Source organism: Amblyomma maculatum, unplaced genomic scaffold (assembly GCF_055883805.1).
Source record: "Amblyomma maculatum isolate TAMU_Amacu unplaced genomic scaffold, ASM5588380v1 scaffold_19, whole genome shotgun sequence".
Classification (NCBI taxonomy): Eukaryota; Metazoa; Arthropoda; class Arachnida; order Ixodida; family Ixodidae; genus Amblyomma; species Amblyomma maculatum.
The window spans coordinates 1,618,145-1,643,814 of record NW_028146744.1 but is presented as its reverse complement, the minus strand read 5'-3'; the positions used below and the strand labels follow the sequence as shown (position 1 = coordinate 1,643,814).

At 47.9% G+C, this 25,670-nt stretch overlaps 1 protein-coding gene across 2 annotated transcripts in view; it reads right to left on the bottom strand.

Annotated features, from left to right (window-relative positions):
- LOC146171568 (solute carrier family 22 member 6-A-like) overlaps positions 1-25,670 on the bottom strand; it is a 296,829-nt gene that overhangs the window by 158,578 nt on the left and 112,581 nt on the right. The gene's annotated exons all lie outside the window — the stretch shown is intronic.

Genomic DNA, 25,670 nt, shown 5'->3' with positions numbered 1-25,670 from the left:
AATTGTTATGTATCTGCATGCCACGCCGAAAATGCACTGCATGAGCGCCATTATGAAATGATATAACCTCTTTGACAATGTATTATTTGTGGTTTTACGCACATTTTATTCTATTGTAATTACAGTGTTACTACTTGTCACATGTCCTTCGATTGCGCATGTATTTAAGCGGAAAGCATAGGCTGCTCTGCGCATTCCTTGACGAAGGCCGGGCCCCGGCCGAAACGTCGGAAGTAAACCTTTGTTTTCGTTTGTGCGCCCCTACCTCATCTTATACATATTTCTTGATCCTGGAAGACTTTTATAAAACATAATATATATATATATATATATATATATATATATATATATATATATATATATATATATATATATATATTTTACCAGATTGATGTGTTTTCAACAAGCTGAACTCCATTCTGACGAACTCCCGCTTTTTGAAGGACATTCGACAACTGTCTACCCAAGTCATAAGATCTTCCTTTGTATCTTTTCACAACTTGGTCAACAACTTAGAGTGGGCACGGAAGCTCAAACAGGATGATGGATTCACGGTTCATCGTTTTTGTCATGCAGATGCTCGGCTTCCTATCAAGCGGTTACCCGGATCTTGGAACGCCTTCTTCAGTGGCAATGCTCTGCTGCTGTTTTACTTCAAGGAGCCCGGTTTTTGACTGCATCTACACTGCATTTTCACGTGCGTCTGAGAGCGAAGCGCCCGGCTGCCCCAACAGCGTCATCCCCTACTACGACATCGACGAGCGCTGATCAGCGTCAGCGACATCGACACGTGTGATAGCTGTTGGTTTAAAAGCTTGTACCGCTTGTTACCACGCCAGTGGGCGCGGAAGCTCAAACAGGATGAAGGACTCACGGTTCATCGTTTTCGTCATGCAGGTTGGTCATCCCCTTTTTTAGACCAGCAAATGTTACAAGTGATGTGGCTGGGATTCCGGGGCCTTGGCTTCTCCGCAGTCGAACCATGAGGAGTCGGGATGAAGGAGCAGAAGCAGCCAGGGAGGAGAGTCAAAGAAGAGGCGTTTTATACAACTTTATACATGATGGGATATGTACTGGTCAAGAGAGGAAAACGGCGCTCTCTGTAGAGACAATTCATCATCATCAGCCTGACTATACCTACTGCAGGGCGAAGACCTCTCCCATATTTCTCCAATTAACCCGGTTCTGTGCTAGCTGCCTCCACTTGACCCCTGCGAATTTCTTAACCTCATCCGCTCACCTAACTTTCTATCCCCCCTGTATACGCTTTCCTTCCCTTGGAATCCAGTTTGTTACCCTCAGCGACCATCAGTTATCCTCTCTTCGCATTACATGTCCTGCCCATGCCCATTTCTTCTTAATTTTCACTAGAATGTCAGTAACTTGAGTTATTTCTCTGGCCCACTCTGCACGCTTCCTATATCCTAATGTTACCCCTACCATTTTTCGTTCCATAGCCCTCTGAGTTGTCCAGAACCCAATTCGTTATCCTCCACGTTTCAGCCTCATATGAGAGTACAGGTAAGATGCAACTTGTGGGATTCGGGCTTGCTGCGGCTGCCATTTGCGCGGCCGCCGCCCGCTTCCCAGTTGTTCTCCCCGTTCCCTTTCTCCCGCCTGAGGCGGCGGAGAGGGGCTCGAACGACTTGTCACTGTCGTTCGGGCCACAGCTCCGCCCTGGCGTTCCAGTGGTGGTTCTCATTGGCGCCTTTTGGCGGGAACACGGCACCGCTTCGACAGCCGCGCTCGCGCGACTGTCCGAGCGGAGCTGAGAGAGAAAGACCCCTCCGAGACATCGCAAGGTGCGTACGCAACTGTTCTTGTCTGCCGGCCTTTGTCCGCGCAGACCAGTTCGTCTGCTCCGGGTCTTACCTGAGAGCGAAGCTCGAGCCTGTCGATCGTGATCCAACGATCCGCGACAGGCGTACCTTGCGGTGGTTGCCCAATCTCTCTCAAAGGAACCCTTTGGTTACTGCGAGAGAGAGATCACAGCACGCCCTTGCGTGCTTGCGGCGCGCACTCCGTGTCACTTCGTACGCGCAGGGGAGCCTAGCTCCTCGCGCGCTCCCTTGACACGGTGACTGCGTATGTGTGTGTATGTGCGTTTGTAAATATGCGTATGTGCGTTTGTAAATATGCGTATGTGCGTTTGTAAATATGTGTATGTGTGTGCGTGTGTGTGTGTGTGTGTATGTGTGTGTGCCGCTGGAGGATGGCGTTTCAATAAACGTCTCCTTTGTGAACTTGGAGGTTTGTGTCCTTGCAGAGCAGTGCTCTCCTCCCTGTGGAGGTTGAGTGCGCGCTGCGGTGTTTCAGTGTGCGCGTGGTGACGGCTGATCGGGGCTCCGGCTCGCGCGACGCTCGAACCCGCGGTGGTTGGTGGCCTATGTCCAAGTAGAAACCACAACTGGCGCCCAACGTGAATTGTCCCTGGCTCCATGAGTCGTTGGACAGCACATCGGCCGAGCCGGTCGCCTTGACGATCAAGCTCATGCGCCATGCCTGCCGCCCCCTGCGCGGCACTCGGCAAAGGCACTGAAACACGCTACATGGTTCTTCGGACCACCCTGCGGTGCGACCGTTGACCATATGCCCCCGCTGTTTCAGCTTTACGCCGTTGCGGAAGCAATGTGCGCGACGCCGCCGCTGCCGGCATCTTCGCACAACAGCACCCGTACCCCACTTGCAGACATTTCTGTTCGGGGAACGGCGAGGCGTCGGCCGGGCTCCCTCTGGAAACCGGACCGACAGCGCGCTCAGTTGGCTGATGCGGCTCCTTGAACTTGCGAGCCGGCTGGCGCGCCATTCTCTCTTGGTACAGCATTTCGACTTTTCGGTGCAGTATCTACAGGGGAGAACGAACGTGGTAGCTGACGCGCTATCCCGTGCCCCACTCGCCCCCGGCGGCGTCTTTACGGACGGCGGGCGAAGGGGGCGAAACAGCGGACGAGCCGCAGATCGGCACGGAGGGGACGCCCGCAGACGGGTTCCCCATTCCGCTATCCGGGTAAGCAGCGCTTCGCAAAGCAGGCGAGGGTGAAAGCTCTTTGTGAGCACATCTGAGACGCCGATGCCAGCGGAAGTTTTGCTGCGAACCTGCGGGGGGACGAAACCAGGCTCTCCTTTGAGATGACTGGGATCGTTTAACAGCCATGAAGAGCTACGACGGTCCAGCAAAATGACCCGTTTTGTCGCCATGTCAGCGACGGTCTCTGGGAGACGAAGCGCCGTTACGCTGCTTGTATTGCAGCGGGCGCAGCGCCGTTACGCTACTTGTATTGAGCGGGCGCAGGGGGGCACGAGCCAGCGTGTGTCGCGGCGTGCCCCGGGGATTCATGTTTGCTGGGCCATGATGGGCTCGCGCTGAAATACATAGCCACGGATGATGAGTCCATGAACCATTTGAAGTGGCTATTCCCCAATGTCTGAGCGGCGCTCTGTTGCGTTTCTCTCACGACAAACCATTGGCTGGTCATCTGAATGGCTCCAAGGTTTCAAGAAACTGAGTCAATCGGTGACTACAGCCCGGCATGAAGCGCGACATTTTCCGCTGTTGCCGTTCCTGCCATGTCTGTCAAATGGAGAAGTCGAGGGGTGGCAAGCCACCGGGCATGACGAAACCAACTGACAGTGTGCGTCCGTGGCAGATGGCCACCTGCGATTTCATGGGGCATTTCCCCAGTAACAAGCAGGGGCTCATTGCTGGAGAATCCCCCTATGGGGAAAGCCAGCCGTGCCTACATTGCAGACCTGAAGGCCTATGCGTAACGGTCTGACAAGCTTGCGCTGGTGCCCATTGTCACCACAGGCAAGCGCCGAGGCGCACCCGATGCGGTGGAACGCAGCCGTGCCCCGCACCGGTACAAGGTGAGGCGACGGTCACCTATGTGATTGATGCCGGACGGCGGGCCTTTTCTGCAACCGAATGCATACCGTTTCACCGAGCGAGCTTGCTCGTTCAACACTACCCGGAAGCAAGGTTGGTCTCTACCTTTTCTAGCTCGCTCAGTTCCAGCCTTTGTATTTTATTTTGTTTTTGTGTCTCTTTTCCAATTTTTCGCTTTCTTCTGTTTCCAATCTTGCTTCTTATCTTGTAAATATTGTACAGCGAGTGCCTTCTTTTGTACAGCGCGTCTTCTCTCCTCTTTCTGCTTGAAATTGCGAGGGTTGCTCATTAGGCAGCTCCGACGCGTGGCCTTTCCGGTGTGTGTGGAAAGGAAGTTGGGGCCGTTTGGGGACGGGGAGCATGGACGATGCCCCTTTCACCCAAGGCCGCCGCGGTTGCGAAGGTGCTCGGGACAGGTTCGCCGCGGAAGGTCGGCATCACCCTTTGGTGTGTGAGTGGCTGTGCGTGTGCGTGCCTGGGCGTGGAGGCGACGACGTCGCGCCATGTGTGTTTGCCGGCGTGTGCGAAGCGCGGTGGAAAGGAAGCCCCGCGCGGTCTTCCCATGTGCGTCTTGGATCGCCACGGAGCCACGGACTTTCCACACCCGGGGCCCCTTCGGCGTGTTCGCTGTCCCTGCACCTAACCTGTACCACCGACCGAGATCGTTTGCAGCCAAGGGTGAACGTTGGCCACCCAGAAATCAACGAGCGGTGAGTCACCGCAGGCTCCCTGAGCTGCACCGACGATCTTTGGGACTTCTGTACATAGTTGTGTTTGTACATAGTTGTTCTGTACATAGTTGTGTTCTGTACATGATTGTGTTCTGTACATAGTCGTTACTTAGCCTCCGCAACTTTGTACATTATTCTTCATGTCATCTTGTTAATTTTTTTTTTGTGCGCCTTGCTAATGTTTGTCTTTCTTGAGTGTGTCTTTTCGAGATCGTTCTTGCTGGAACTGAAGTGTAGTTGACTTGTTGTGTGAGAATAGCATTCTTTTCCTCATGCTGGGGACCTGCCGCGTGCTTTCACTGATGGGTAGGAGGGCAATTAAGGAGAGGAGGATGTGGGATTCGGGCTTGCTGCGGCTGCCCTTTGCGCGGCCGCCGCCCGCTTCCCAGTTGTTCTCCCCGTTCCCTTTCTCCCGCCTGAGGCGGCGGAGAGGGGCTCGAACGACTTGTCACTGTCGTTCAGGCCACAGCTCCGCCCTGGCGTTCCAGTGGTGGTTCTCATTGGCGCCTTTTGGCGGGAACACGGCACCGCTTCGACAGCCGCGCTCGCGCGACTGTCCGAGCGGAGCTGAGAGAGAAAGACCCCTCCGAGACATCGCAAGGTGCGTACGCAACTGTTCTTGTCTGCCGGCCTTTGTCCGCGCAGACCAGTGTGTACTCGAGTTCGTCTGCTCCGGGTCTTACCTGAGAGCGAAGCTCGAGCCTGTCGATCGTGATCCAACGATCCGCGACAGGCGTACCTTGCGGTGGTTGCCCAATCTCTCTCAAAGGAACCATCTGGTTACTGCGAGAGAGAGATCACAGCACGCCCTTGCGTGCTTGCGGCGCGCACTCCGTGTCACTTCGTGCGCGCAGGGGAGCCTAGCTCCTCGCGCGCTCCCTTGACACGGTGACTGCGTATGTGTGTGTATGTGCGTTTTGTATATATGTGTATGTGTGTGCGTACGTGCGTGTATGTGCGTTTGTAAATATGTGTGTGCGTATGTGCGTTTGTAAATATGTGTATGTGTGTGCGTGTGTGTGTGTGTGTGTGCCGCTGGAGGATGGCGTTTCAATAAACGTCTCCTTTGTGAACTTGGAGGTTTGTGTCCTTGCAGCGCAGTGCTCTCCTTCCTTTGGAGGTTGAGTGCGCGCTGCAGTGTTTCAGTGCGCGCGCGGTGACGGCTGATCGGGGCTTCGGCTCGCGCGACGCTCGAACCCGCGGTGGTTGGTGGCCCATGACCAAGTAGAAACCACAAACTGTTGTATATTTTCCTCTTGAGCGATACCGGTAAGCTGCTAGTCAAAATCTGCGAGTGCTTGCCAAATGCGCTCCATCCCAATCTTATTCTTCTTGTTATTTCTTTTTCATGGTCCGGATCTGCAGTTACTACCTGTCCTAAGTAGACATATTCGCCTCCTACTTCCAGTACTTTGCTACCTAATGTAAACTGCTGTTCCTTCCAGAGGCTGTTGAGCATCATCTTAGTCTTCTGCATATTGATTTTTCAGCCTACCTTTCTACTTTTTCTGTTTAGGTCATCAATCATTATTTGCAGTTCATCCCCCGAGTTACTTAAGAAGGCAATGTCATCAGCAAATCGCAAATTACTGAGGTATTCTTCATCTAACCTTATTCCTAACTGCTCCCATTCCAAGTCCCTGAATACTTCCTCTAAGCAAGCTGTGAATAGTACTGGGGAGACCGTGTCTCCTTGCCTAATACCTTTTCTTTATGGGAATTTTGTTACTTTATTTATGCAGAACTATGGTTGCTGTGCAGCCACTATATATATATATATATATCTTACAGCATTTTCACGTACGGCTCGTCTACCCCCTGATTTCGCAATGCCTGCATCACCGCGGATTTTCAACTGAGTCGCAAATGCATTTTCGTAATCAATGAAGGCTATGTGTAAGGGCTGGCTATATTCCGAGCATTTTTCTATCACCTGGTTGATGGTATGGATATGATCAATAGTAGAGTACCGTTTCCGAAAACCTGCTTGATCCTTTCCTTGATTGCAGTCTAAGGTTGTCCTTACTCTATTAGCGATTACCTTAGTAAATGCCTTATACGTAAAAGACAGTAAGCTGATTGGTCTGCAATTTTTAAGATCCTTAGAGCCCCTTTCTTATCAACGAGGATAATGTTTGCATTCTTCCATGGTTCCGGTACCGTCGATGACACCAGGCACTGCGTATACAGGGTGGCCAGGTTTTCTAGCACGATATCCCCCTCGTCGTTTAACAAATCTTTAGTTATCTGATCCTCTCTAGCTGATTTCTCCATTTTCATAGTTTCTAATGCTTTCTTGACCTCGTCCTTCGCCACTGGTGGAATGTCTAACTGTTTTTCCCTACCGCCAATCTCATTACGCTCCTGACTACTTTGACTACTATAGAGACACTAGAGACAATTTCCGTCACTTAAATACGGTCGGTTGTCCCCACTTCTCTAGCTGGGTAAACAAAGTTGAATCGGTGTATTCGAATCATTGGGACATACGTGATCATTGGAGGTGTCGCCCACTGCCGAGGGTGGTGCTCGAACCTCCTCTCAGATCATTCGCTGGCGAGGGCAAACTTCTCCGATGTCGATGACGATCTTGTGCTGGTGGTGGATATTCTGCGCCAAGCCAAAACATCCCGCGAAGTCGCCCGCTCGTGGCGGTCCTTTTCCCCGCATAATTCCAAGGAGGTCACCCGCTTACCTCGAGAATTCAGCGAGCGGGGTCAATGCTGCTCGGCGACGCGCTTCTTGCCCATTCAGCACAAGGATAGGTTCCCTGTTGTCGCCGCCGTGGCGCCAAGGGGATTAAGGCCCGAAAGGCAACTCGTCTCTATCCCGAAGGAGGGGAGGCGGGTAGGGTTGGTCGCCGCAGCCGGTAACTCAGCCGCCGTCGCCACCGCCTCGCTGCCCTTGACAGCGGTCGTTTGCCAGCGTCCAGGTTTCCCGCAGTTGCCACCGTGAGTGCCAAGGGGGTTAATGCCCGAAAGGCGGGAAGGGTTGGCCGCCGTAGCCGGAAACAGCGTCACTCTGCTGCCGTCGCCGCCGCTTCGTTGCCTTTGGCAGCCGGTCGCTCGCCGGCGTCCGCTAAGTACGCTTCCCTTTTTAGCTGCTGAAGTCTGCGCGTACCACGGCCGGAACGCCGGTTACAACACAAGTCAGATGATCTGTTTTTGGTTGTGCTTCCGTACCGAGAAGCGCTGCTTGAACCTTTTTCTTCTTTGCTGCTATTGCTTTGCGGTGACATTGAAGAAAATCAAGGGCCTGATAAAACCATGCCGAAATTGCTTCAGATGGTCAAAGATACAAACGAACGTTGTATCCGAATTGAAGCTAATGAATTTAATATGTCACAGACCATAGCGGAACTTAAGGTTTCCCACGGGACAGTTTCTGCCGCTGTCACCGACGTCACCGTGCGGTAGCAGATTGCAGAAAATAATATTGGCACTCTTCAGAATTTGCAGCAAGAACTAGCTAACGCACGCGAGTCACTAACTTACGTAGGACAAGAAGCAGCTAAGTTGCGTGCCCGTCTTGACGAAGCCGAAGATAAGTCCTGAAGGGACAACCTGTTATTCTACGGTATCCCAGTCGAAAAAAAACTACAGAACAGTGTCAAAAATACGACAAAATATCCTGTAGTTCTGTCGTAACCATCAGATTTTTCTGTTGTTCTGTAGTACTTTTCTGTAGTTCTGTAGTTTTTCTGTAGTATATTTCTGTTGTCTGTAGTTCTGTAGCACTTCTCTGTTGTAACTACAGAATTTTCTGTTGTCACAACAGGTTTCCCGTCAAAAACCGCACTGAAATTCTGTCGTAACATCAGAAAATTTTCTGTAATTTTTTCCGACTGGGATATCAGACGCAGAAACTGAGAATTCTCGTCAGTCCGAAGAAAAGGTTATCGCTATGGCTTGTCACAAAATGGGAATTCGCTTAACGTCTGAAGACATTGTTCGTGCGCGCAGAATAGGTAAATATGTACCGGGCAAAGATTGACCACTCATTGCCAACTTTTCCAGCTACAAGTCAAAAGAACTTCTCTTATCTAATCGATCCGAACTGAAAGGTAGTGGCACAAGCGTGGCCGAAGATTCTTCTGCATCAACTCGCTACGCTCGTAAAAAGTTGGTGGAATTCAGCTTCAGCTTAAACACAACCTTCAAACTGCGGTAAAAAAGGCTGTATGCAAATAATAAGAGCTACATGTGCACGGCTTCCGAGAATTCTGTTTACCAAACTTCCTTGCAACCCCCCAACTGTTTCACCAAATGCCGGTGCTGCTTCCTTGAGGGCGACCAGATCAGGCCTCATCTACTCTTCCACGAGCTGGGATGACGCGAGGGATGGCGGCATACCGTCAGAACTATCTATTCTGTTCACCAACATTCGCAGTCTCGTTCCAAAAAGAGACAGTCTGAGCGCTTTAATTAATGACACAGATGCTGATTTAATCTTATTACCTGAAACTTGGTTATCAAACTTGGTTATCTAATAAAATTGCAAACAGTGAACTTTTTCAGTGCCAGAGACAATTCAATGTGTATCGTTGTGACCGAAATGAGAGAACAGGTGGTGGTGTCCTCAATGCCGTGAATGATTGCATTGATTGTGCTCTTTTGAATATATCAACCAATTTAGAAATGGTGTGGTGCTGTTTAACCATTAGTTTTAGAAAGATCGTTTTTGGAATTTGTTACCATCCGCCTGACTCAAGCAGCTGTTTTTGTGAAGATCTTCATGACAGCCTAAATCAAATACTGGTACGATTACCCGGTACACCGGTTTTCTTTCTGGGCGATTTCAACTTCCCTTCAATTCAATGACTCATTCTTGTCCGCTTGCAAAGCCGGCTTCCGCTGAAACTACTAGCTATCTATCTCAACTAGTTCATCATCCTACACGTGTTTCTTCTACCACATCTTCTTTACTTGATTTGATACTAACGTCATCACCTGATATTACATCATCAGTAATCCACTTGTCCGGACTCAGTGATCATGACGTGTTACATTTTTCTGTTTCCGTACCAGCCTCAAAGTTATCAGAAATTATAATAGAGCTGACTTTGCCGCTATCAATGCCGATGTTTCTTCTTTTCTAGACAGCATCTTATTAAATCCTAATGCATCAGTCCATGAACTATGGGCATCTTTGAAAGGTAAAGCGTTACACATAATAAATTTAAGAGAGCACGTTGTTGGGCTAGTCGGTCATACATACTTAAAAAAAGGTAATTGCGCTAGAAAAGACACGGACGAGAAGAGGACATGGACGGACGCAATTTTTTTAAGTACACCTAATAAAAGCATACATTTCCCTAAGGAAAGTCTATCAATCATCTAACGCGCCATGGTACACAAGACACATTAACTGTTTATCAAACACCAAAGGTAGGCGTTTCCGAGCAGCGAAAAAATCGCCGACTGCTGACAAATGGTCCGCTTACGCCATTGCACCAAAAGAATACACCAGAGCTTTACAGGAAGCAAAATTTAATTTCTTTAACACTACCCTCCCATCGTTATTTAAAACAAACCCAAAGCGCTTTTGCAATGTCGTGAAAAGGCACGATAATCAATCTATTACCCTCACTAACGAATCAGGTGATGTAATACCAGGCAATCATTGTGCTTCTGTACTTAACCTTGCTGGATGAAAAAACAGCGCGACAGACGAACACCACAGCAAAGGGACACAAGACGAGCCGTATATATTGTGTTCCCTCTTTAATAAACTTTCAGTTGTGAGTCAGCGCTCGTCTTGTGTTCCTTTGCTGTGGTGTTCGTCTGTCGCGCTGTTTTTCCATCCAATATGTTCCACCAACTCGCCCGTTTGGCTATAGTGTTTAACCTTGCTTTCATCCATTCATTTAGCTCCGCATCCTCTAGCAGCTTTCCCCCATTCAATTCCCCTAATTTATTTCCAGTTCGCATTTAATTCATCTGTTATACACTCGATAATTACCAATCTAAAAAGATCTTCGCACGGCATCGATGGCATTACGCCCAAAGTATTGCAGGGCACTGCAGAATATAGTTCCATTATCCTAAACATAATTTTCACAAACTCCCTTAACAATAGCTCTTCACCCAAGGACTGGAAAACAGGCAAGGTGGTTCCTCTTCACAAGTCCGGTGACAAACATAACCCCTACAACTATAGACCTATTTCACTGACATCAGTTTCATATAAAATCTTGAACAAGTCATTTTCTAACATCTCGCTAACTTCTTGGAATCAAATAATGTTTTTCATAGCAGTCAGCATGGGTTCCGAAAGTCCTTTTCTTGCGAAACTCAATTATTAACATTCTGTAATGATCTTAATACATTTCTGGACACTGGCTTTATTACCGACTGTATATTTCTAGATTTTTCGAATGTATTTGACAGAATTACTCACCACCTACTCTTATTAAAACTAGGCAGACTAAACATTGACCTTTTGGTTTTAAATTGGATTCGAGAGTTTCTTTCTAACCGCACGCAGTATGTTACCACTAATGACAGTGACTCTTCTGAGGTACCAGTCGGTTAAGGGTACCTCAAGGATCCGTTTTAGCACAGTTGCTTTTCTTAATTTACATCAATGACCTTCTTAATCAAATCTGAAGTTACATCTGTTTATTTGCTGAAGATTGTGTCATATACAGCCAGATCGAAAGCAGTAACGATACAATAACACTCCAGCGTGATCTGAATAACATTGTAAACTGGCACGCTTTGGCTAATAGAAATAAACACTTCAAAATGTAAAACAATAAGAATCTTTCGAAATCAGTCAATTTGCTCCGCTTACGTACTTATTAATGCTCCTCTGGACCAGGTTATTTCATATAAATATCTTGGCGTGCATATTACTAATAATCTCACATGGAATCGACACATTGAATCTATTACATCGAAAGCTAACCGCGTTCTTGGCTATCTCAAAGGTCACTTTTCTCTAGCCCCAAGAACCTCTAAAAAAACAAATACATCACAAATATCAGGCCTATTCTCGAATTCTCGTTCTGTCTATAGGGGCGCGAATTTCGTCTGCTATGAGAGACGCTCGTGAGAGACATAGGAGCGAAACGTGAATGCGACCGCCGCCTTGAAACTGAGATTTTATTTTACACTGCATCACGCGCGCCCGCCGTGCCTGCCAAGGAGGGTGGCGCTGCTAGCCTACTGACGTAACATCCGTTGACTGCAGAGAGGTAGACAACGACATCGATTTCGCGCGGAATCGGGGCCTCTACAGGGCTCCCCCTCTCGCAGACGCGAAGGTCGGTATTGCCGAGCTGAAGTCCAGGACGCGTGTTTTCTCACAGGGCAGCCAATGGAGGGAGCCGAAAAGTCGGGCGGCGGACACGTGGGGAGTAAAACAGACACACACGAGTTCGCCACGTACGCGGGTTTTACACAGTCGATTGAAACCACATCCTCGCGGCCATTCTCAGACAGAGTGAAAGTCTTTTCTCCTCGTTGTATTACTTCGAACGAGCCGTCGTACGGCGCGGTGAGGGAAGGTCGGATACCTTCACGGCGGGCGAAAACGTAAACGGAGGAAGCCAGGTCCTTGCTTACGAAAACGTCGAAAGTGGAGGACCGTCAAGGGTGGTGTTGGTCGCAAGCGCTCAAAGAGCAACCGAAGTTGCTCAACAACGTAGGCGGGAGGCGAGAAGGTGGGTGCTGCAGGTAGGGCGAAGAATTCACCAGGTAGACAATTTCGGCGGCAGTGCACCCTAGGTCTTCCTTTATCGCCGAGGAGGACTAGCGGGAGGTCGACGACCCATGAAGCGCAGGCGTCGCGGGCAATGAGGGCGGCCTTCAACTGCCGATGGAGCCTTTCAACCATGCAATTCGCAGACGGATGGTATGCAGTTGTGGGGCGGATGCCGAGAATACTCGTCAACGCTCTGAAGAGATCACTTTCAAACTGTCTTCCGCGGTCGGTTGTTACCACGCTGGGGCAACCGAAACGAGAGATCCACCCGGCTACGAAAACAGACGCTACGGAGGATGCCGTAATATCGTAGACCGGAAACGCTTCAGGCCAGCGCGTGTAGCGGTCGACGCAGGTGAGGATGTAGCGTTTGCCACGTGATGAAGGCAACGGACCGACAATGCATGTCGATGTGAACATGGTCAAATCGCGAGTCAGGTAGCCGGAAGGGTTGCAGTGGTCACTTGGTGTGTCGAGTAAGAGGTAGAAGAATGTGAGCTATATTTGGCAGGAATCGACGGTGAAAATTCACAAGTCCGAGAAATTCGCGGAGCTTTCGATGCGATGTGGGGCGCGGAAAATCGCGCAAGGCTTGGACTTTCCTGTCTAATGGTTTATTCCCTTAGGAGTGACAAGGTGCCCGAGGAATTCAATGGAATCGACGCCAAATAGACATTTCGCTGTGTTGATGATCAATCCATGCTCCTTGAGTCTCGAAAATATCAACCACAGATGTTCAGCGTGCTGCTCGGGTGAAGAACTGGCTACTAGCAGGTCATCAAGATATGCAACTATAAAGTGCAAACCACGGGTGATCCATTATGAAGCGTTGAAAAGTCTGGCCGGCGTTCCGTAACCCGAAAGGCATGCGAACGTACTCGAAAAGGCCAAAAGGTGTGGTGATGGCTGTCTTTGGTATGTCCGCAGACTCAACAGGAATTTGATGGCAAGCCTTGACTAGGTCAATCTTGCTAGATGGTACTGCCAGCAAGAGTGGCTGCAAAGTTGTGAATGTGAGAGAGCGGGTACCGGTCGGGGACGGTGCGGGCGTTCAACGCACGATAGTCACCACAAGGGCGCCAATCTCTGGGATCACGCTTGGGCACCATGTGCAGGGCGGAAGACCAGCTGCTTGACGAGGGGCGTATGATGCCTAACTGCAGCATGTGGTTGAACTCCCTACGAGCTTTGGCTAGGCGCTCTCCAGCAAGGCGCCGTGGCTTGCAGAACACCGGAGGTCCCGTGGTGACGATGTGATGTGTCACAGTGTGTTGCACTGGTAGTTCCTGGTTGATAGGTTTGGTAACTTCGGGAAATTCTTTAAGGATCGAGGCAAACTCCGATGTTGGCAAAGGGGGAGCTGCCTGCACAGTGGTGGGCACAGGTGCGAGGATACCCTGCACAGAGGCTGGTCATACAGTCCACAAACCGGCGGGAGCGGAGATGTACGTTAAAACCGAAATTAGTGAGAAACTCCGCACCTAATATTGCGAAGTGCACGTCGGTGACGATGGAAATCCATTGAAAGGTGCGACACAGACCCAAGTCGATGGTTAACGAACGCTGGCTGTAAGTCGCGATTGTGGATGTGTTCACAGCTTGGAGAGGCGCAGTTCTCAGACAGCGTTGTCGGTCGAGGCACGAGGCAGGAATGGCGCTCACCTCGGCCCCAGTGTCTAGCAACAAACGATGCCCTGCGATCCTGTCTGTAACGTAGAAGAGGCGGCTTGGAGTGCGTTTGAGTCACGCGCCGCCATTAGTGACTCGTTGCCGTGTTTCCCTACCAGCGACAAGGCTCTCGACATTTGACAGCGGTGGCACCGAACTTGGTGTGGTACCAGCAGTAGCCGTCGGAGCTGACTCTTGAGCGGGAACGTGAACGTGAGCGTGAACCACCACGAAAAGATCGAAGGCGGCGGGGCATGAAAGGCTGCATTGCTGCCAGGGTGTCCATCAGCCGTTCAAATTTCTCCTCGATCCGACACTGACGGGTCTCGAGGTCCGGAGTCACTGTGGCCGAAGACACCACGGAGCTTCCACTGGAGTAATCGCTGATGCGGTCTGCGAGCTGTGCCAGTTTGTCTAGAGGCATATCGTCCACAGCAGCCAAGACCACGACAAGCGTCTGGGTCAAACGCTGTAGGAAGCTCTACAGCGCTGTAGTAGGCTCTCGACGTCTTGAGTGTGGTCGCCGAGAGCTGTCGCATCCGATGTAAGAGCTGCGACGGCCGACGATCGCCATGTTCCTCCGCGTTGAGCAGTTGCTGCAGGCGGCTTCGCTCTGACACTGTTTTGCGCGTCAGTACTGTGGCCTTGAAATGGTCGTAGGATGTGGTCGGGTGCGGGGAACGCATCACGTCATCGAATTCGTCAGCCACCTCCGGAGAAAGTGCAGAGATGACATGCAGGTAAATCACGCGTTGCGATGTTATGCGCCGCAGATCGAAGAGGGCTTCGACTTGTGTAAACCACACGGAGGGGTTCTTCGGCCAAAATGGTGGCAGACACACTTGAACAGCGTCCATGGCTGCGCAGGGCCTGGCACGTCGGATGCCACCGTTAACTGAGGCTGTGAGCTTGAGGCGTCGTTGCTGGTCGCTGCAGCGTTTGCTTCGTTCTCCATCGTACGTACGTCCGGGTCACCAAGCTATAGGGGCGCGAAATGCATCCGCTATAGAGAGACGCTCGTGAGAGACAAAGGAGCGAAACGTGAATGCGACCGCCGCACAGTCAGGCAACCTCGAAATTGAGATTTTATTTCACACTGCATCACGCGAGTCCGCCGTGCCTGCCGAGGAGGGTGGCGCTGCTAGCCTACTGACGTAACATCCGCTTACTGCAGAAAGATAGACAACGGCGTCGATTGCGCGTGGAATCGGAGCCTCTACATGTCCGTTTTATTCTTAACAATTATAATCGTACTGCTAGCGTTACTAATCTGAAGATTGCACTTAACCTTCCCCTTCTTTCTTCCCGTATAAAACTATCACGTCTTTCCCTTTTTCACAAAATATACTATCATAACCAGATACTTAAGTCATGGTTCATTACACCACCGTCTTATATCTCCTCACGTGTGGATCATCGTTTCAAAGTTCGTGTACCTTCGCAGCGCACAGTCACCTACTCATATTCATTTCTGCCAAGGACCTGTCACGAGTAGAACCACCTACCTGCGTGTTTAGTTGCTATCACCGACACCGATCATTTTCGCAAAGCACTAACAAATATTTCAGAAAGTGAGTTTATTCCTATATGAAAACTGTTCTTTGGGGGGTGTTGTTCCTTACTTCCTTTTCGTTTGCGTACTGTAAGCTGTTTTTGTTTATCTATTTTGTTCAGTTGTCTCTATTTTACCGATGCAATTATGTTCTTCACCTTGTTGGTATTTCATATATATAATGATGTACAAAAGCCCCTCCCCTCTATAACGCTTCTTGTAAGCCCTAAGACTGTGCTCCTCGCCACCTTACCTTTCCTATCATTCTCTTCTATCTTTCTCCTTTAAACTCCTCATTCCCCTTCCCCAGTGCAGGGCAGCAAACCGGAAGCTTTCCTGGTTAACCTCTCTGCCTTCTCTCTCTTTCTTTCTCTCTCTCTCTTGTAAGCCCTGAGGGTACAAATAAATAAATAAAATAAATAAATCAGGTTTGATCCCAAATCAATTAAATACTCAGATGGTGGAGTGCAAGTAAGGTAAATTGAATGAAAGAGAAGACTAACACAATATTTTTTACTGCATTGTGACTATACAGTCCAACTTTTCTGCATGGCGTATGCAAACAATAAATTCTTGCATGAAGCTTTTATGTATGTGCATAATGTTGTCATTATGAAAGAGACAGAGTCCAGAGGAAATAGGACACAGTGCGAAAAAAAAAAACACCACGTAACTCAATCCTAATTTCTGCTTAATGTAGGCACCCAATGCACCTTATGAGCCAATTGCCACAATTCTTTCATACTGATAGTAAATACACTGCTGTAAAATTAGCTGAACTTATCTTGTGTCTTTCTTTCCGAAACTTGGAACACTGTCATGTCAAATGTAGTTTTCATACATTAGGAGGAGACTGTGGTGCACACTTGACATTCTAAGGATGCTTCAAATATGGTAAAAACATTTAGTAGGATGGCAGCACTAGCCATTCTGTAATCCCAGTTTATGCAAAAAGTGAGACAGGAGGCTATAGAGATACTGCACAGGCCACCCAAGGGTCTTTATTGAAAGTCATTGCTGTTATGTTAGAATGGGCAGATGAAATGAGATAAAGAACAGCAATCCTGGAATGCATACAGAGAGAAAGGACAAGAGCTGAGACACTGCAATGACACAAAGTTGAGGGCAAGCATGGAGAGCTGGCTAAAAAAAACAACTCGTGTCTCTTTTGTGCTCCTAATCTGAGTGCAGTCCAAAGAAAAAGGTAGTTTTTAAAGAACTGGAAGTTATCAGCGCAAGTTTCCGACCCCTCCAGAACCATCTCAAATGTCCCGAAGCTACTGTATTGAAACTGCAAGAATGCTCAAGGTTCACTTCATCACTTGGACTAGTGATGATCGCTAGAATACAACAGCAGGGAGAACACGGGTTATTCACGATATGATGGTGTATAGCCCATGTCATACACTCATTCTGCTCCTTGGAGATTATTGCATGACATTCCTAATTCAATATAAAGGCGCTGGATAAAGAAGCTAAAACAGGAGCAATCTCTGCTGCAGTGATGTGAATATAATGCATAATTGTTTCTTATGGTAGCCTCTACTCGGCATAACTTTGCTAGTAGGCAACAAGAAACAATTTTTTCCAAAGTATGAGAAATTCATTCATATTTACCTTCTTTCTAGGTCACATCTGGCTGTTATTCACTTCAATGAAAATTCCTCAAGGCTCCAGGCACAGAAAAAAATGGAGAGGACGGCTGGAAAGTGAAAATGGCAAAATTAAGAAAAGGATATTTCAGTGTCACTCCAGTCAAAATGAAGCCTACTTTTTGTAAATTAAAACTTAGTTCCACTTATATTATTACGCAAAAACTAAGTAAATTGTTGTAATCTCAATGACTATTTCACGCAGCATATGTCCACGGACTCCTCCAGGATGCTGAGAAACGGTCTCAGGTCTCTTCACACAGAGAGACAGCTGCAAGCACAACTTCAGAGCGCTAATTTATGACTGATGCCTATGAAAGGCCGTCAGAAGAAGAACTAATTGCTGCACACAGGCACAGATTTGAGCTTCATCATGGCTATTCAATTGCACAGTACAACTGTCAGTATACTTAACCCAAATGCTCAACAGACTGGCATCAGCGCAGTCGCAACAATTGTTTCAATATGATTGCTGCAACTGACAATAGCTGGAGCACAGCTTCATATGACTTTTCCTGTAGGCGTGAGTGCAGTCTTGTTGCACCTATGTCTCTGTGTTTCGCTTGTGGCTGTAGCCATGCAAAAGTGCACACAAAACATGTTGCTGTTGGCTTATTGCGGCAACTCCACATGGTGTGCGACCGCACGCAGGCCCTTCAAGTATTGCATCAAAGCTGTCGCTTGAAACAAAAAGTAGGAGAAGCACAGCAACTGTGGGTCCAGGGTATGTGTAAGGCTAGATTGAGAATAATTATGCCGGTCACAGTTGTTCAGCTTTTTGAGGCCAAGCTGGAAGTAAATGGAAGTAATTAAAGTGAGCCGACTTCACAAGTGACCCTGTCACATCTGTCTTTTCACGGGCTTGCTGTTCCCCATCCGTTAAGCTACGCAGTTTACAAGACAACAGTGTAATTGCACTGATTAATATTATGTGCGCGAAATAATAATGTGCTCTTAGCGGTACTTTATACTGCTGAGCGACTAAGAAAGCACAGCGCTTCGCCGAAGAGAGAGTTTTTTTTTAATAACGTTGTTTATTGCCTCAGGGCATAATGGAATATGCTCTAGGACTTATCTAGAAAAATTCTGTCGGACTTCTCTCGAAATAAAGTTGTTTTCTTCGTATTTTTGGTGCCTCCGCATCACTGCACGTCATATGAAACCTTGCAAGGGGCAGTAGCATGCATATCCTAAACGTGTTTACCGCGGCGGCTTGCTTCTTTTCGGCTCAACCGCTCAGTCGCTTGTGGTGAAATTGCACACGGAGCTTTGATATTACGGTTTCTTTTATTTGCTCGTGATAAGTTAGGTAAGGGTGCTTAATTCGTTGCTGCTGCGTACAATGCGAACCTGCAGTATGCGCCGGTATCGGGGGCCGAAAGCCGCCAACGCCGGCACACGATACCGCTGATTCGCGCATCGCGTACGGCCGAGCCAAGTAGGCACAGTTGTCTTGGCTAATTTACTATAAGACGAACGTTTATACGCTACAAACTTACTACGAGACAAAATGAGTTTGAGGCAATCAAGTCAAAAGTTGAGACGGTAGGATTTTAAAAGCCGCCACATTAATGATGCATCACAACAATGACTAACTCATTGCACCTGTGAACCCGTCGTTTATCCGTGCGCTATGTTCAGGCTAGTAAACACATTACTTACCAGCGTATGTTGTCGCCTTGACTTGATTCGAGGTGCGTATTTTGGTTTGGTAGACACGGGAACGGAGCGGTTGCCTCCGAAATTTTGCTGCACTACGTACGGCGCGGTGCACTGGGGTACGGCATTTAAGGCATCGACCTAATGTTGGAGACCGACAAGCCGACTTCGAAGTCAATTTCGCATGGGAGACACAAGAAACGAGAACATACACAGGTGGAAAGCGCAGAGAACTGAAACGAGGTCGCCGTTGCCGTGGTGCCCGCGCGAAGAACAAAGGTGCGATACCGGAAGTGCAAGGAAAAATGCTTTCAAAAATGTTTCTGTCTACAAAAAATCCTAATTTTCTTTCCTGATGAGTAAAGTTAAGCGTATTTCAATTATTTTGGCATAAGTGGTAGTTTCATGGATGCGGGACGTCGCAAAGACGCAGACAAATAGTAAAACGCTAATACGTATAGCGTTGCACAGAGGAGAAGGAGGACGGCAAAAGTAGAAGGAAAGAGAGCGCCAACTTTCGAATAGGATTGTGGGACTTATACTGCGCGTAGACGTGTGTTATTGCTTTCGAATGTGTATCGCAGCATAATCTAGCGACTGAGATAGTTTGTGAGCAATGCTCAGGAGGTGTTTGTGGGCCCTTATCGTGGTCGACAGAAGGTGTCACGCTTTCGAGAGTTAAAAATAAGTTAATTGCCTCCACCGGGAAACGAACCTCCATCCCAGCGCTTTACCAACTGCGCCCCGATGTTTCCCTTGTAAGGATGATAGCGGAGAGTGCCTGTAAAGGAATTATAGAACGCCGGTGTTCAATGAATGTGTTCGACAATGGGCGTCACGAAGCCCCGTGAGGCAAACAGAGGAGGCATCATCGGCATTTGAAATTGATAATTCTCCGGAGGGCACTTTAGTGGCCCAATGTCGCAATATTTTTGTCGCAACGGAGCTCGTAGACCAAAAGTTTTGTCGAGCCATCCCCTGAGCTTTCAGGGGCAGTATTGCTCCGATATAAACTGTCATTTACAGCATGCTTGATTTAAGCTTTCGTTCTCTGTAAAGCTGCACTGATATGGTTTAGTTCTAAAAATGGAGCGTGGTCAAGACATTGGGCGCGCTGTGTTTTCCATCGCGACAATGAAGCGAATCACTGAAAATAAACAAAATCCTTGTCAGCCGTATGGATCAGATATAACAAAACGAACGATTATTGCGGAATCATGTTTAATGAATATGCTCTGAAAGTGCCGCCTCTTGACCCCCGTCGACTGCCGAAGAGAGCATGCCGCTGCCAGTGAGGAAATACAAACACCATGATCCCGACTTATTCTAGTCATGTTCACGACGGTCCCGATGGTAGCAGATATTTTGCATGGCATAGAAGCGTAAATTGAATGGTTAATTGCGGTGTTTATTCACAGCATGTCGAAATAGGTGGTTGATGGACGCAGTGGTGACTCAGCGCTCCTTAAAATGCAGTCATCTCTTTGATTTGGTCCTAGAGGTAGGCATACCGAGCAATTCTTAGAAAAAGGTAAACATGCTGTTCGTTTTGGTTTAATTTGCTTCATGACGTTTAACGTCCCAAAGCGACTCCGGCGACGCTATAGTTGAGGGCTCTGGAAATTTCCACCACGCGTGATTCTTTAACGTGCACTGAATCGCCCAGTACAAGGGCGCCTCGCTTTTCGCCTCCATTGAAAAGCGCGTCCTTGGCTTTAGTCGTTAAGCTCCTTAATGACTGAACCTTTAAGTGAAGGACGGTATGGAGAAACTATTTCATTCAAGTTTCCCGCAAATGTTCTTTAGTGTACCGGCTCAGTTCCCGCAAAAAATGATGAGAGCGCTCCCCTTCTAATGCTTTTCGATCGAGCCTTAGCAGACGACGCGACGAGACTCCGTCCCTCAGCAGCGCTTGCGCGAGCTTCTTAGTGGGGCGCGTTTTCAGCGCTCGCTGCATCACGGGGCCACGCGCTCCGAATTTCTGTATCTATTATTTTTCAATAACTACCTCATTCTCAGCCTCCAATGCGTCTGTGGTTGACAACGAAATGTGTTGCACCCCATCCCAACTGCTCTCTCACAAATTGACTGTACCGTTCATGAAGTTATTGATAATAAATAAGCACTGAAATTTGTCCGGGGTTTAACTTACACTGAATAGATTAGATGGTATTGCTTGGCATGGTTTGGTATGGTATGATCCGCGTAGCTGGTTTCGCATCGAAGTGTGGCACAGATTTGGCCGACATGGAAAAAAATGAATTGTTTTGAGAAAAGGAAAGGCGTCACTTATCGGTAGGCATCTCTGTTACAAATAAAGACATGCATATATATTTGTTTTCGGTTCCAATCCAAGCTAAATAGCAGGTGAAAGCTAAATGGGTATGCCACCACCCTGAACGCAGCTCGAAGGCCGTTTGTGTCACAATTGCGGTAGGAAATCAGGCTGTATTCTTGGTATCGGTCCATTGCCGTTTTCTGCGAACTCATTTCGCTAGCGCCACTTATGAGACAAGTAAATTTTTCGACATAAAAGCCACGTTGTGGGATCTACCAAATGAGTAATAGCGGCGACTGTCTGACCTATATTCAGGGGTAACCTTACCTCGAGAGTGTTCATCCCTTTCATCCACAGACCAAGGTATATGTACTATGGTAGCGAAGGCTCCATAGATGCCCATACGTACAAAACATGGCGGCTCATAGGCTCCAGTGACCAATAAAAATTGGGGGGCCATGACGTCAAATGACGTGATGCATACGTTCACTTTGGCGCGAATTATAAACAAGTTTTTTTAAAACATCGCCGCGTTGCTTTGACGAGCCTGCCTCATTTGAAGGTTGTTGCCTTTCAGCATGCGTCAACGTTTGTCATCTAAAAGAACTCGAGTTTCTGTTGTTTACGTCCTTGTTTATAAGCAGTTGCTCCAGCACAATGAAAGTGGTTGGAGAAGGTGGCGGCATAGAAAGGCAGCAACACTTCCAAATAGAGACCACGCATGCAAATTCATAACACAAATACTGCTGCAAGTCATGCAAGTATTTTGGCCATTTACTTTGTCCCTCAGCACAGTAAGGTGCGGTCCAGAAATACTGGTGCAACGGGGCAGTCGTGCCCAGTTCGCAACAGAGTGTACCAAGTGAACAATTATGGTTTTCATATTCATGGTTTATTGCAGCAACCAATGAAATACAGCAACAATTCACAACAATAAAAATGCATGCCGCAAACATCGCAAACAGTAGCGCTGTTTAAGCGGGCTAATCATCTCAATATGATCACAGCCGAGGCATGGAAAAGGCTTGAAGTGCCTGCCACAAAACATCACCAGATAAGAAACATGCATGTACAGAAAACGAAGCTATGACAGCTGCAGTTGAAATAAAAATGTCATGAAAGTAGGTGCATCAAAACATACGTGGAACACTCTTCACATTTAAATGCTTCGGCAGAAAGTATGCAGCAGTTTTCAAGGCAATTTTAAGGTTGCACCAGTCCAGGCAGCTTTAGCATCAACAAACGTGCTTAACACAGGAGCCTTAGAGCATACATTGAGTCTGTGTGCAACCTCCAGATTTGCTCACCGGTGAAAGTCAGCCGGGAAGCGGTAAGGATACCGACGGTTGAGTCCACGTTGTCGCAACGTGCCACAGAGCATCGCTTCCTCACTTTGTGCGGGCTCGCCTTGCGATAAAACGCTAAGCGCAATAGAATGCTGCAAAAAGACTTCGCACAGCCCGCACCACGAAGGGGACGAAAGCAAATAAACACGGCTGCAGGGGGATATTAAATCTCACCAAGCGGTGACAGAGCAGAGACCCGCAAGGACGTCGAAATCTTCGCAAAAGGGATATTTTCAGCCTTGCGAATTGAATTTATACACTTTCCCGGGCACACCAAGGCCCGCACCACAGCAAACGAGCAGCAGACAGCGATTAGAAACCGTTTCGTGCTTCGTCAGCTTCGTTATCTCCGTTGCCTTGGTTACCTCTCGTTGCCTACTTCGCAAGAACCTAGCAAGGCCCGAAAAGTTTCGTCACGACCGAAGCAACATCAAGGAGGCGCGATAAGAGTGTTGCAAGATTTTTTTTTTGAATTAGGAATGTCTTATTAAAATACCTTACCTCATTCACAAGCGAAGTTATCAAAATGTCTGTTTTTTTATGTTGATTGATACTTTTTAATTTGTAGTATAATTTCTTAATCTGAGTGGTTGGCCCCCCGACCTGTGGAACCATTTGGCCTCAGCCTTCGCCACAGACCGTAGGCTAGTATAGAACGGCCTGCATATTCATGCGCAACATCATCGAATGGTGAAGACTACCTTATGGCTCACACTCGTTATTTACATACAGTGTATATTATCAGCTGAAATCGCCGCTCCTTTCTTTTACAAATCGAACTGTTTCGGTAGCATTTCAAATTAGGGTTTGTTCTTTCCTATTTGCAAGCACTAAGTTAACTAACAGAACCGAGTCGTCTGTAAATATAGATTGCCGATATCCCTACCTTGATTAAGACCCTCCGGATGCTTCAAGCGGACATGCTACGAACAATAGCGAAATACTGTACCCTTTTCTCGAATCCCTTTCGAGTGTAATTACTTCTTTTTCAGATAAATGAAGGTGGTCGAAGAACAGTCGTTGTAGGTATCTTAGGGAAGATTTGGAGGGGAGTACTTCCTTGTTCCTGGAAGTCTTGGGTGCTCAACTCCTTCATGATTGCGGCTCTTTCCTCAGAATAAAAACATTTAAATTAGTCTACGAAGGGCTCATGCCAAATTTCCAAATTATGTGTTTTGCATTTTTTTAACTTCAGTCAGTTAAGAGAGCACGACATTTTTTATACACGAACGGCACGTGACTAGGCAGCACCGATATCAAGTAATCTTACATAAAAACAAATTTATTTGAATAATTATACATAGTGTTAACGTCGTAAAGTTATCTCGGGTATGAGATGACACCCTAGTGGAGAGATTCGGTAGCTTCAGCCGCTTCAGGATACTGACATCACAAAGCATGTCGGCACACATCGCTTAGTTTCAGAAGTTGCACGGCTGCCATAGCAGGATTAAAGTGTCACTTTTGGACTCTGGACTCGGACTCGTACTCTCTGACCACTCAGTCCCTGCCGCCGTTTGAAGAATACTAGTTACTTTTGTTACTTAAATTGGACCCGGAATATTCTCTAAAACGGTACGGGGGGTGATAGTCGAAGTTGTGGCACATTGAACCTAGAATTTCGGCAAGCAAGATGTTTTTTTTTTCAAATGCGTTCAATATGTACCCAGACACTGCATTCTGCTGTTCTCCATAAAATGAAATAAACTGACTCCGGTGACCGCATTTCTGTGCGTACGAAACGCAATCGCGTCTGAGTGTTCTGCAGTCGTAATGCGCGAAAAATAACTTCCGGATTGACAATATTGCGACTCCTTCAACCTTGCGGCCCCCATAGCCAACGTGTTGGTTTGGCATGATAAATCTCGCGCTGTTGGTGAAAGCTAGCTGCCCTTTCTACCTCATCTTGTCTTAATTATACTTTATTTTGTTCGTTCTTCATTTTAAATCAGTCTCGCAAGGCAGCTGTTTCCAGTCCCGATTTACGTGACTGGATGGGGTGCCGACGTGACCAGGCGCCGCGAATGTGCTTTAGTTTAACTTGGCGTCAGAGACATACACAATTTAGCCGGAGTGTGACTCCACAGAAATCTGTCAGGACGTGCGAAGGAGTTGGGTATGTTTCGCTGGAGGTTTGGAGGGCATGGAGGCTTGGAGGACATGGTGCAGCGCTGGCATAGCAGTGGAACATCCGCCTCGCATGCAAGAGGACTGGGGCTCGAATCCAGGTGCAGCGCAATTCTCCACTGGATAAAAAAAATCCGCGTGACGATTCACCTGATGCCGGTGAACACGTCCGGCAACGCCCTCCCTCACCAGAACAGGAGTTGGCCACACTGGTGCAGTAATTGGCCGCAATCTCCCATGATTAGTCCCATAAAACCCCGGCCCTCAGTCACCAGCGGCTGCGGAACAAGTGACCACGGCGGCAGTCAGACCTGTGACGTAGCAGGGGGTGCTAAGAATTCCTGGCTCCGCTGGACAGGCCGCCAATGGAAACTGACCCTGGCAACGTTTAACGCTAGCACCATAGCTAGTGAGGCTAGTTTAGCAGTGCTGTTAGAAGAACTAGAGGATATGAAATGGGATGTCATATGGCTTAGTGAGGTTAGGATGCCGAATGAGGCATATACTCTACTGAAGGGTAAGCATGTACCGTGTTATCGAGGTTTACCTGAGAGGCGAGAACTAGGAGTAGGTTTCCTTGTCAATAAGTATATAGCGGGTAATATAGATGAATTCTATAGTATTAATGAGAGGGTGGCATGCATCGTAATTAGGCTTAATAAGCGGTGTAAACTGAAAGTTGTACAAGCCTATGCACCTACATGTAGTTATTATGACCAGGCAGTTGGAAGCTTCTACGAAGATGTAGAATCGGCAATACGAAAATTAAAGACGCAGTACATTGCACTAAAGGGCGACATCAATGCCAAGGTAGGGGAAAAGCACGCAGGAGACCAGGCAGTAGGTGGCTATGGCATTCGTTCTAGGAATAGCAGTGGGGAGTTACTAGTTGAGTTTGCAGAGCTCAATGACTTAAGAATCATGAATACCTTCTTCAGCAAACGGAAGAACCGGAAATGGACACGGAAAAGTCCTAACGAGAAGACTAAAAATAAAATTGACTCCATACTGTGTTCAACCCCTGCCATTATGCAAGATGTAGAGGTCATCGGGAAAGTGCGATG